Raw genomic sequence first — 13432 nt, 5'->3', positions numbered from 1 at the left:
TAAAAGTGATTTAAGTAATAAAGTTTTATTTTTGATCATATGAGAAAACTTATAGTAGCGAATTAGTTTTTACTTACCGCTTGCAGGTTTCAAATAGGAACACACGATATGGGAAGATCTATACAATATTCTCATTAAGGAAAGGTTAGGTAATATTCTCATTAAGGAAAGGTCAGATAATATTCTTCACATAAATGTTCATAATGATAAAAACGGTTGAAAATTGACCATCACATGGTCGAGAATTCCACCACTCTGCAAGTGGCATACTTATCAGAATTACGTACGCACGTACCTAGAAGGAACACACATTCCCAACTCATCTTGCTACATATTTTTGCAACTCACTTGGCCATGCATGTTCTCAAGTCCACAATCACTTTTCCATGTATTTTCCAAACTCACTTAGCCATGCACATTGTCATCTCAGAACACATGTTCACAGATCTTACCTTACGATGTATGTTCTTAGTCCCCTATGCCTGTACGCACACTTGTGAATGCACATAAGTTCAAGTGGGATCTGTCCATGCACATTCCCAACCCATCTAGATATGTACATACCTAGAGGGAATGTAGATTTTCAACCCACCTAGATATGCACGTACCTAGAGGGAACACACATTCACAAGTCTAATAGAGATAAAAAGAACATAAAAAATTCAGCTGAATCTAGAATATTTAGGGTCACTGTGTGACTCGATGTTGAATCAAGAGAACCTTCTTAAGAGGAATCTCTACACGCTTCATAATCCCTGAGACCTTATAGGAGCCAAGAAACCCTAGTGTAATTGAATGTTTGAGTGATAGCAAGGACACTAGCTTGAGTGTAACCTTTTACTAGGAACTTATTTCTTCAGAGATGCATATGGACCAAGAATTTGGAGTGCCTGACTCCTCTATAACCACTCAAAAGAGTTTTGTAGATGTCATTAAAGACATCATCATAGGAGGTCCAACTGACACGGGGTGGGAGTTAAGGACTCAACAAACAGCCTAGCAAAAGTGAGAGACTGCCCATTATAAAGACCAAGCATGGAGGCTTCCATTGTCGATAGAAACCCTAACCAGCCTGGCAAAAGCGAGAGACTCCCCATTATAAAGACCAAGCATGGAGGCTTCCATTGTCGATAGAAACCCTAACCAGCCTGGCTTAGGAACAAGAAGCACCAACCTTGGAGGGAGTAATCCTTCCTAGGACCATGAATAGAATGGTTGTGAGAGGCAATAAAGTTATAGCTGCAGCTTTTGGCTTGGCTAGCTCCTAGAACGCGACCCTTAGAGTGTTCTGGGATAGCTTGGGGAGGCCAACTGTATAGGCCTCGCAGTGTGAGACCCCAGTACTAGTAGTATAGGGGGATTGAGGTTCAATATAACCACAGAGGCCACAACAACCACCCATGACACTAGGGCAGGAGATTTGATCTAAGCTACTAAGTACACAACTATGGGAGCCTTGTGGCGTGGAGCTCTGGACTAGACCCAACTTTAGGAGGAGCATACACACCACAGTACGAACTAGCCTTACATGGCTACCATCCTCCATATAGTACCCCAACTTGCCTTAGGGGGCAAGGATAATACCTAACATATAATATGTCCCCACCAATCTACCCATACTAGGGGCAAGGATAATACCCAACATATAACATGCCTCCACCAACCTACCCATAGTGGGGGCAAGGACAATACTCAGGATATAACATGTCCCCACCAACCTACCCATACCAGAGTAGTATCCCTCATAACCACTCCCTCAACCTCCACTTACACCACGACCTACTGCTTTAACCACTAAAGATATCTTGATGATAGTAGCCTAAATAGGGAGGGGGTAGCAACAACACCATCACCAACTATAGTAGTAAGACCGAACCCTAGACATCAAATTACTATCCAACCTATGCAAATCATAAAAATGATGCCCAAGTTTAATGGGATAGGAGACCCCATGGTGCACTTGGAAGTCTTTGATCAGATGTGCGACACATGTGGTCGACTTGATGACCTGGTAATAAGGGTGAGTGTCTTTGGCCTCACCATGGTAGGGAAGGCATATCAGTGGTTCTGATCGCTGAAACTAGAAGACAAGGCTGACTTTGACATTGTGAAGATTACTTTCACAATTGGGTAATCCCACCAAGGAGCTTGATAGAACCCAGTCGAGTAGCTTTACTATGTCAAACAATAAGAGAAAAAGTCGATCAGAGACTATATCAATAGAGTGAGATACCTTCACTCTCGATGCTTTGACAATGACAAATTCTCTAATGAATATCTAACTAAGAGATTCCTAGAAGGAATCCTCGATTCAACGTTGCATGACACCTTGTACTCAAAAAATTATAAAAACTTTAAGCCATGCTATAGAAGTGCCATAGACTTTTACGATAACTTCATGGGAATGTCTCCAAGAAATCTCCCTAAAGAAACCCCATCAGAAGCATATTCCATATACCATTACCGGCCTCGAAAGCTATGTAAGTGATAATGAACAAACACCTAGGGACATATAAGACCCACTGCCTTCCTTTCCTCCCAAGTCCACTGTTGGCTCCCTCTAAGCCTGTATAAGGACTTAAAGGATTGGATGGATGGAGGGTTAAAAGTGGGTATATAAGAATAACCAACTCAAGACTCCTCAAATAACGACGATGAGCCCGCTAAGGAAGAGACAGTTCACCAAACCCTTCCGAAAGTACCCATTGAAAACGCTAGGTCACTACTTTGAAAGTGACAACATGAATCCCATCCTCCCTATAACATACAAGGATAGCCAAGTCACAACCATCTTAGATGGAGGAGTTGGGATTAGCATCATTACCAAGCAATGCTAGGAAAAGTGGGGGCAACCATCACAAGACTACTAGCTTGATAGTCAAGCTCGCTGACGGGGCCATAGAAAAACCCATGGGGCTATTGCAAAATTTGAGAATTAAGACTTTTGGTCTAAGTTTCCGCCACTCTCTTGTGGTGATGAAAATTTGGTCTAAGTTTCCACCACTCTTTTGTGGTGAGATGAACTTTTCATAGTAGCCCAACTCTTATGACTACATCCTTAGTAGACCCTTCATGAGAGAGACCCGAATGGTCCATGATTGAGACATGGACCATATCTTTCAAAAATGAATGAAACCCTCAAAACGAACTTACAAACATGGAAAATTCATCCTTTTGTCGAAGACTCAATAACCACCAATAACACCGCTAAGCTAAACATGTGCCAAACATGCCATAAAACATTGGACGAGGAATGAGAGCTTAGAGTTTGCCTCACTTCTAGAGCTAGAAGACTCTGATATTGGATGCACATTCTTGCAACTTTGGACATCCTCCCAACAATGAAGGACATGCAAAAAAGATATGCCTTAGTAGATGGTAAGGAAATTGCTTCGATATATATGTTAAGCACTATAGTAATGCAAAGGGTGCACCAGAATTTGAAGGTGATATATGTGACCAGGAGATGATAGTGTGGGGCCCAAAAGATAAAAAAAGAGATGATCTATATCTCTTTTGGGTAGGGAAGAAAGACCATTGGATTTCAATATGTCAAGGCCATAGACTCCCATGTCGACTTTTACCATCAGTTAGGTTAATGGCCATGGAAAGAGACAAACTTGTAGGATCAAATGAGTCTATAAAACTCTCTCTCGCTCTACAAAAGGAAGGCAAAAAACAAAGTCTTAGTGGATGTTGAAAAGAAAGCTAAGCGCCTCCTGTAAGAGAGCACCTGCACTAAAGATCTTAGATAAGTGCTTGAGTATTTCAAAATGTATAATGTGGGGCACCACTTTGTACACTTTGAAAAGGCAAAGAGAACTATGACGGTAAGCCTAGAATATCTAGACCGATTGAAGTTAACGAGGTCAACTTAGCAGGACTTGACAAAAATCCAAAATCCATACACATTAGAAAGGGCCTATCTCTAGAAGAAGAAAAAGACCTCATTCACCTACTCATAGAATTCCAAGTTGCTTTGCTTGGAAATACACTGACATGAAGGGTGTACCACTAGAGGTGGTCAAACACACTATTCCCATTGTGAAAGGAGCACGGCCGTCAAGGCAAATGGCCTATTAAATGACTCCAAAATACTTTAGAATGGTCAAGGATGAAATTAAAAAACTTATCAAAGCTGGATTCATTTATCAGATAGAGCACACTGATTGAATGGCTACCCCCAATAGTCATAGTGCCAAAGAAAAATGGAAAGATTTAGGTTTGTGTAAACCTCAAAAAGGTTACCATTCACAAAGAATATGTGCTAGAACAAGTAGGCGAGGAGGCCTATAGCTTCCTTGATGGGTTCGTAGTGGAAATAGACCCAAATGATCAACATAAGATTATATTTGCCATATAATGGGGCACGAATCTGTATAGTTATGCCATTCAGCCTATCCAATATCCTTCTAAAGGCTTATGTGCACAACATATAAGGAGTACCTTAAGGAGTTCCTGCGGGCTTTCATGGATAACCTTTACGTCACCTCCAAATGGAAAACACATCTTTGGTGCCTAAGGAAGGTACTTAAAAGATGCAGATTGTACAGAATATCTCTTAACCCACTTAAATGCTAATTTTGGGTTAAGGCATGGAATAATACTAGGAAACATTATTTCCAAACATGGCATCTCTACTGAGATGACATCAAGGTGAAGCTGGATTCTTGAGCTTCCACCACCCACTAACTTCAAGAGTGTCAAGCATTTTATGCGTCGAATACTATATAAGATTTATAAACCTAAATGCTGATATAGCAAGATCCTTGTACAGACAATCTGTGATCTTTGAGTGGACAGATGAGTGTCAAAAAGCCTATGACACTCTCAAAAAGGCTTTATAGAAGGAGTAAATGCAAACTTCAAGCATAGGTTTGTTCCATGCTATGTTTCACATTGGAAATAACCCCTTGGAAGGGTGCTTCTATGTTATGCTTATAGGTACCATGCGTGAAGCAGTGCTTCTTGAACTAGGATGGATGGGGCACAATCGATGCCAAATAGACTAGGAATCATGAGACGAACTGCTACCTCGCCGAGACAGGTAACTATCGTAATGATGTGGGGATGGTCACCAAACGAGCTTGGTGGAGGGAGCTTTTCTTGGCTGCACTCTCTCTCTACTTGAACAATCTCTCTTCAACTATTGCCACCACCATCTCCGCCCACCACCGCCCAATCCCACACCACCCTCTCTCTCCTTCTCCCACTCTCTTCCCTCCCCCACTCTCTCTCTTCCCTCCCTCACTCTCTCTAGGAGATCCTCCTCTCTCCTTCTCCCACCCTCCCTCTCTCTCCACTCTCTCCCTCCCTTTCACTCTCCCACCCTCCCTCTCTCTCTCCTCCCACCCTCTTCCCTCCCCCTCTCTCTTCCCTCCCTTTCCCTCTCCCACCCTCCCTCCCTCTCTCTTCCCTCCCACCCTCCCTCTCTCACTCTCTCTATCCTTGTCTCTCTTTGTTAACACACTCTCTCTCTGCTATTACCACCGTCCATTTCTCTCCCTCCCTTTCACTCTCCCACCCTCCATCTCTATCCTTCTCTTACCTCCTATCCTCCTTCCCTCTCTCGCTCTTTATATCCTCCTCTCCCTCTCTATCTTTCTCTTACCTCTCTTATGCCCCTTCCCTCTCTTGCTCTCTATATCCTCCTCTCTCTCTCTCTCTCTCTACCCATCTCTTTGCTCACTCTCTCTATCCTTCTCTTTACTCTCTCTCTCTCTCTCTCTCTCTCTCTCTCTCTCTCTCGTCCCCCCTCTCTTTATCCATCTCTTTGCTCACTCTCTCTATCCATCTCTTTACTCTCTCTCTCTACATCCTCCCCCTCTTTCTATCCTTCCATTGGCTCTCTCTCTCTCTCTTTGCTAACTCTCTCTATCCTTCTCTCTTCTATATCTCTCTCTCTCTCCCTCTCTATCCTTCTCTTACCTCCTGTCCTCCTTCCCTCTTTTGCTCTCTATATCCTCATCTCTCTATCTATCCATCTTGTTGCTCACTCTCTCTATCCTTCTCTTTACTCTCTCTCTCTCTCTCTCTCTCTCTCTCTCTCTCCTCCTCCTCCTCCTCCTCCTCCTCTCTCTCTCTCTCTCTCTATCCTCCTCCTCCTCCTCTCTCTCTCTCTCTCTCTCTCTCTCTCTCTCTCTCTCTCTCTCTCTCTCTCTCTCCCCTTAAGGCTCTTTGCTATCTCTTGCTATGTCCTTCTCTCTCTCTCTCTCTCTCTCTCTCTCTCTCTCTCTCTCTCTCTCTCTCTCTATCCTTCTCTTTGTTAACTCGTCAATCCTTCTCTTTTGTCACTCTCACCTCCCCCCCCCTCTCTCTCTCTACCCTTATCTTTGCTCTCTCTCTCTCTCTCTCTCTCTCTCTCTCTCTCTCTCTCTCTCAGTCCTTCTCTTTGCTCACTCTCGCCACCCCCCCCTCTCTCTCTCTACCCTTCTCTCTCTCTCTCTCTCTCTCTCTCTCTCTCTCTCTCTCTCTCTCTCATTTTATCGAACTCCTCATTTTGTTCTTGCTTGCTTGAAGAACCTCCTCATTTTGTTCTTGGTTGCTTCAAGAACCTCCTCAGAAGACAAGATCTCTCTCTATCTTTCCTCTCTACCCTTCTCTCTCACTCTTGCAATCTTTTTCTTTTCTCACTCTCTTTATCCTCCCTCTCTCCCTCTCTCCCTCTCCCTCTCTCTCTCTCTCTCTCTCTCTCTCTGTCCATCTCTTTGCTTACTCTCTCTATATTTCTTTCTCATTTCCCAACAAAGCTTACTTAACTCATGTTTTGCATACAGATCCTCGAGTCTACAAATGCTTCACTACCTTAATCATCTACGTAATACAAAAAATGTCGATTCTTTATTGGTTTGTACGTATATAAACATCGTTGCAAAACCCCAACATGCGTTGTTCTTGCCTTGTTTCTCTTGACACAATCATAAGATCATGACATAATCATAAACAATTGTTGCAAATAAGATCATGACCCAATCACTTGAATATTCACAAATAAATATGTTTACTACACTACAATGAAATCTTCATCAAGACACTCTCCACTACATCCTCATTGGGGTCAATACAAATAATGTTCATGCCTAATTTTTTTGCTACCATAGCACAATCTCCACGTCCACAGCATAAAGCTCTACTAACACTTGCCCTTGCTTTACATGACGGCTCAATAAGCTATCCTAAAAGTCATATCCACGCTTAGATCCACCTGCAAAGAAAACATCTCTCTTAATTCCACCATAAAATGTAAGGCCCTTATTTAGGAGCACATGAAGAGTTAACTCCATACCTCACCATGTTGTCTTATCTGGGTGTCTACCCCAGTGCATCATGTTGCAAGGATCAATGATATAATCAACTGAGAAAGGTTGTGTATGGTTTTGTCCAACTATGCTCATGAAGTTAGCAACGACGATGAGGGTATATACTGCACGAGAGTATGAGATGATTTTTTGTAGCAAAAAGTGATGCTCAATGGAAACCTCTATGGTTAGTGTTGCTTACCTCTTATCCAAAGGCCCTTCCAATCTGCGTTGTACATCGCACATTCACCAAGGTGTCCAAGGAGAAGCGCCAGAATGCTCAGCATGAGCTATAATGGTTGCCACTTGTGATACACAGTGCCGATGACAATAATAGATCTATTGTCGTCTAAGATGGTCTCACAAATATGAAGCAATGCATGCTCCTCTCCATCTACATGGCATTAATTAGAATGACATATAAAAAAATGTAAGCATGACATACACACACGTAACATATACACAACACACAAGGTCTTAATGAAGGGAAAATAATCTCATCACTCACATGTGCAGAGATTCCATGGTGGGACAATGTCATTGGGGAAACCATAAACAGAACCTCCTATGGGCAACCCTCACTACAATACAATCACACGTTGTGTTTGTATTGACACCTTTAATAGTAAAGTTGTTGTCTCCCATGTTGGTCTTCAGTAACATATCAAAGACATGTTCTAGCTCTGGTGGACACTGCTGGTTCAGAAGTGCACGGCCTATCTTCAAAGGATCCCCAACCAACACATGCCATCATCTTTGTAGAATCATGTCTTACCACACCATGTTGAGTAGAGTTATACATCAGTTGTTACTACAGGATATAAAAGACATACCTTTACAATCATTTCACATGTGGTCACAATTGATTATTACACCTGTTACGCCAAGGCTTCTATAACGGTAGAGAAACTAGCACTTTGATGTTTACTGGGAGCACCAAGGACTACTGTCGTGGTATGTCGAGACATTCCTATAAAGTGTACATTTTGTAAGTGCATGCATCACATAAATACTTTACATTATCATTACCAATGAGTAAAATCATACCTGGCAAATTCATTTGGATTGGAGTCAGGTCACCCAGGGTAGATGGATGAATTGGTCGTAATGGTGCGTTTGGCGCTTCACATATTGCCAAGCTTATCTGAATCCATAACTTAATCTATGTTAGTATGTAAACAATGTAACAACAATACCAATGAACCATAAGTAAAAGAGTGTCCTGCCTGTGTTGCTGCATGACCAACTTCTTCAACTTTTGGGGTTGCCTTAATCTTGCATGTGCTATTATCAGAATCACTTTTGCCATATTCTGATATAGAGGTATTAGAGTCGTCCTCCTCTTCCTGTAGTGACTTTCATTTTTCCTTTGTTGCATCCTTTTTTGGCACTTTTTTCCCTTTATCATTATCATCCTCTTTATCTTCATCATCCCCTCCTTCTTTTATAAGATCTTTACCTTTGCCTTGAACATGTGATTTGTCACGTAGACTTCTAGGCTTCATAATAGAATTCACCATTCAAAAAGATATAAGAAACAATATTTAAATTAAAGTGAAATATCTAATTGTATAGTTCATGCCATGGTTGATCGCTTTACTTTACAAGCCGGAGTAAACATCTCCTTCTCGCTCTTGGGAAATTTTCCACTTGGAAAGTCAAGGAAAAATGGGCATCTCTTGTATATCTATGCATCCCAAAGGTCTCAAAGTTGCTACTGTGTATACATAGTGCTTTCATGTTTTGGATTATGCCATTCTTGAAGTTGCTCCTAGGGGGGGTCGCCAACTAAGGGTGACTGTCGCCCTTAGTTGGAGACCCCCCCACCAACTAAGGGTGACGATCGCCCTTAGTTGGTGACCCGCCCTCCAACTAAGGGCGACCGTTGCCCTTAGTTGGTGGGGGGGTCACCAACAAAGGGTGATCGTCGCCCTTAGCCCCCCCCACCCTCACTAAGGGTGACCGTCGCCCTTAGTGAGGGTGAGGGCATGGTACAGTTTAATCTCTCTCTCTCTCTCTCTCACACACACACACACACACAACATTTTTGTGAACATGACTTCTACAAAGGGACTTTTGCATGGCATTTAATGTCAACCCTTTCTCCTAAATCCACAAAGGGTGAAACCTCTCCCCCTCAATACACAAAGGGTACACAAAAAGGGGTGAAAGAGTGTGTTCTTCTCCTCCATTTTCCTCCTTTTTTGAAGAGACTCAGAGAGAAGGATAGGTGTTATATCTTCAAGAATTTAATGTGGATGTGCAAAATTCAAAGTATATGCTGGTGTCAATGGACACCAGCATAACAAGAGAGCTAGCACTAAAAATAATACTCATATACGGTGGGTTTTCTTAGAGTCCCGTGGGATTATATGGTACCTTTGCTTGAACACAAATCAAAGCTAACAAATTCCATTGTTATCCTAGGTGATCATGTTGGTGAATATGAACACAAAGAGAAAGAAATAAAGGTACATAAGATATGAATTAGTACCTGACCCCCCAATCTCTGCAGCCTATGCACTACTCTCTTGGTACTACACTACTGCCATGTCGCACGTGGTTAGAGAGGACCTCTGAGACTTGCATGGAGTTAGTTATGGGGAAAAATCATTATATGGGATTTAGTTATGGAATAATCATTAAATGAGAGTTGGTTATGCAAGCATTTATTATATAGTATAATTATTGAAAATAAATTTTAGATTTTATGTATTAATGACACTATTTATAATGATTGAAGAATGTTTTTATGTTTGTCAGAATAATGATTAATTTTAAAAAAAGAGAATATTTTTTTAAAATTTGTATAGAATTAGTGTTTAGGTTTTGAATTTGTTATCATTAGTTTGTTGTGTTTGTGAGCTAGTTTTCTGAGAGCTTGTGTGTTTGTGAGCTGGTTTTCTTGCCATGGAGAACACTTCTTTTCACATTTTTGTAGGAGGTTTGGACAATGATCCTATTGTTAGAACCGTACAGGTTCATTTTTATAAAGCTGATGATTTTGGAGGAATATTATGTTCTCACTCTGGTTTGAAAGTTTTTGCAATCAAACTACAAGATGATGGTGTAGATCATCTTATACCTATCCAATTAGCTAGACCTGCTAGAGAGGAACAATGTTATATCTTTGATAAAGATATAACAACAGAATACCTTGTTATTCCAATAATATGAGACTCAAGCAACACCACAACAAGCACCCCAAAAGAAGTCATTATTGATCTTACAATAGAAGATTCTCCCACAAGTACACCACTTCAGAAGAGTGTGGTCAAATACTTATTGTCTGAGGAATCTCATGTTGGTGTTCTTTGTAGAATGTTATTAGCAAGCACACATATTGAGAAAGTAGAAGAGATTCCTCAAATCTATAATGGTAATGTGGCGTTTGAGTTGCCAAATGCACGTGATCCTTCAGCCTCTCCAATGCAAGGAATGGAGCAAGCACATGATGGCCATTACCAAATACAACATCATGGATTGGTAAGCTTATTATCTTGGCTTAATTTCAATAAACTTTGATTCATAAGAGTATTTATTGAAACTTTGTAATTTTTACATATTAGGGAAGCTCACACAGAGGCTTATCAACGGACGGATATGGATCATTAGCTTGTTTCTACTGCAAGAACAAACCTGTATTTAGAAGAATGTGTGGTGCTACGGTGTACTATTGTATACGTGGTGCTGACCCACATATGTCGAGATTGATGATACAACAAGGGAAACATTTGCATGAGGTGCAAATGGGCACATCAAGGCAAGCATTGCTAAGAGAACTTGTGCAAGAGGCAGTTTCAGAGAGGTGGCTACAAGTGGTCCAAGGAAGGCACAAATGGATATCACCAAACAACTCATATTGGATGCAGTTGTTAGGAAGCATACGAATAATGAATCAAATATAAGCAACATGGACTTGTCACCATTATTGGAACACATGCACCCCCTAATTCAATGTCAAAGGTAATGTTAATTCCATATTGATTTTAATTGTTTGGTAATTTGTGAACTTAAAGTTTACATAGTTTGTTAAGTTGTCCAATTCTCTTATAGATTCAGGAGGATGGTGTATGCCTCTAGGATCAAGGGTTCAATGCAAGGAGCAGAGTCAAGTATCCTAGAATTGAAGAGACAATGCGCTTTTGACTTCTTCCATGGTATTCGTTTTCCTGGGCAAGCTTAGCGGTGTTACGTGTTTCATATGTCAACCATAGGGCCTGCATTGGGTTTAGATCTAGTGAACCGTATGCGCCAAATAGGAGACAGGGATTTGAGGAAGGCTTGGGTTTGTGTTGATCACATATATTGGAAGGTCGTGAGTGTTTGTGTCTTTTTCATTGAGAACAAAGCTTAAACATCGATACAGTATAATATGTAGTTAGAAATTTTTAGGAAGAGCACAAGTGACTATATCATCAGTGGCATGCATTGAGTGAGGAAGAAGCACTTTTAAAATACAGCAAACACAACCAATTTCCCTTCCTGCAGTTCCAAAAATAGAAACCTGTAGAGAATCGAAACTTACCAGCAATGCATGTGTTAAAATGCAAGCAAAGTGATGAGCTATGGTGGATCAAATGCAAGAATCAACATTATTAGCAAAGTGATTAGATGATGATTAAGACAAGATTAGTGAGCAATTAACTGATAGCTTAATGTAGGCATGGATACTTAAAAAACAGCAAATACTCATTAGGCCAATGCCTCAATTTATAGTGTTTACATCCATAAGATGCCAAGCATCTAATCCCACTGATCTCTCCTTGATTCACTCCACCTCTTTTGCTTGATTCTCTCCACCTCTTCACTTTTCCTAGAATATCTTCACACATCCTAGAACTTCTCATGCTACCCTTTATTCTCTCCCAGTAGATACCTCTCACCTTTTCACTGTTACTCACTCATTTACAGACTCTCTTTTACAGCCTCTTGCTAAGGGCTTGTTCCTGCACACACCCACTTGTATATTTCAACACCTCCCCTCAAGTGAATAATCCTAGCACACCTGGACCCTGTACCAAGTTTCCCTCTTACTTGGTAGCCCCTGACCAATGCCTCAAAAGTCCCTAACTCATAGTCCTTGACACTCTTTCTCTCTGTGTCCACCAAGGCTACTACAAGTGCCCATGACCTTGACTAAAGTGCTCACACATTCATCTACCACATGGCCTACATCATCGATGGCTCAGAGGTGGTTTTACTCTATTGGGGCAAGTTACATTGGGATGTGGAGTTTCTCTCTCTTTCTCTCTCAGAAAAGATGATCTGACTCTACTTCCTTAGGAGTCTTCATGAAGTTTGCTAATGTCGATCCTTCTTCTCTAGGTAGCAGTCTCTTGCCATGTGTCCTGGCTTCCCACAGTTATTAGCAAGTGAAGGTCCTTCCTCCTCCCCTGCCTCTTCCTCGTCCTTGTCCTCGTGGAGAATCCTCCTCGGGTGAAGAATGCTTTTTCCTCTCTAGCTGTTGGGTCCACCCCTTTCTTCTTTTGACCTTGGTCTCTTGCTCTAGTAGAGCTCCTTCTATCTCATGTGGCTTCAATTCAGGTACATTCTTTAAGGTTGCCACGATATTTTCATATTCACCTTTGTCCACACTCTTCAGAAGCACTGCTAGTGCCTCATCATCCTCTACCTTCTTACCAATTGGCTGCCAGTTGTTGCTTAATGCTTTTGTATTTGTTCAAGTGTGTGATTAAAGGTTCACTTTCCTTCATATCAAGTTTGTGGAATTACATTAGCAGATTTATCTTTGAATTTTTTGCTTGAGTGCCAAATAATTTATTGAGTTCATCCCATGCATCTTTTGCCCATTGTATCCCTGTGATGTGGTGAATGATTTCATCATTTAAACTGAGTGCAATGACTCCTAATGCTTTCTCATTCATGCTCTTCCACTCATTTTCCCCAATCACCTATGGGCATTCATCTCTTTCCTCAACTAGCCCCCACAGATTTTTCCTCATGAGCAAATACATGGTTTTTGTTTGCAATTTTTTTGTTTGCAATGTATAAAACTGCTCTCCATTAAATCTAGCTATTTCTTGTGCCGTGCTCATGATGATGTGAAGGGGGTCTTACCTCTTGATCAATTCAAGATTCAAGAGCATTGTCTACCCTTTTACAACTTAAAT

This window comes from Cibotium barometz, chromosome 32 (genome assembly GCF_041138505.1).
Source record: "Cibotium barometz isolate CiBa-2024 chromosome 32, ASM4113850v1, whole genome shotgun sequence".
NCBI classification, from domain to species: domain Eukaryota; kingdom Viridiplantae; phylum Streptophyta; class Polypodiopsida; order Cyatheales; family Cibotiaceae; genus Cibotium; species Cibotium barometz.
Note: the sequence above shows the minus strand (reverse complement) of the source record.